A 479-nucleotide genomic window follows, 5' to 3' on the forward strand; every position below is an offset into this window, starting at 1 on the left:
ACAATTTTGGTGCACGGCTATCCTGACCGGCAACTTGTACCAACATGGACATCCATGAACGCGTACGCTCGGGCTGCGCCCTCCGTGTTGTACTTTCCCTGATCGGTACACAATTTTGGTGCACGGCTATCCTGACCGGCACTAAATCGTCAGTTTTCGTCCATAACCTAGGAACGTCGTGTAGGTTTCATCATTTTTATGTTTGATTCGGTTTAATATGATTGAAAAATACGCTAAGTCCCAGAAATCTGAACTCGAATACTTCCTCCATGTTGCGCCAAAAGCTACTGACCAACGCCTAGCTTGTGACCCATTTATAGTTTAATTTCCATTAATAGTTTTGAAAAATACGCTAAGTCCCAGAAATCTGAACTCGAATACTTCCTCCATGTTGCGCCAAAAGCTACTGACCAACGCCTAGCTTGAGACCCATTTATAGTTTAATTTCCATTAATAGTTTTGAAAAATACGCTAAGTCC

Source organism: Anopheles merus, unplaced genomic scaffold (assembly GCF_017562075.2).
Source record: "Anopheles merus strain MAF unplaced genomic scaffold, AmerM5.1 LNR4000015, whole genome shotgun sequence".
In the NCBI taxonomy this organism is placed as follows: domain Eukaryota; kingdom Metazoa; phylum Arthropoda; class Insecta; order Diptera; family Culicidae; genus Anopheles; species Anopheles merus.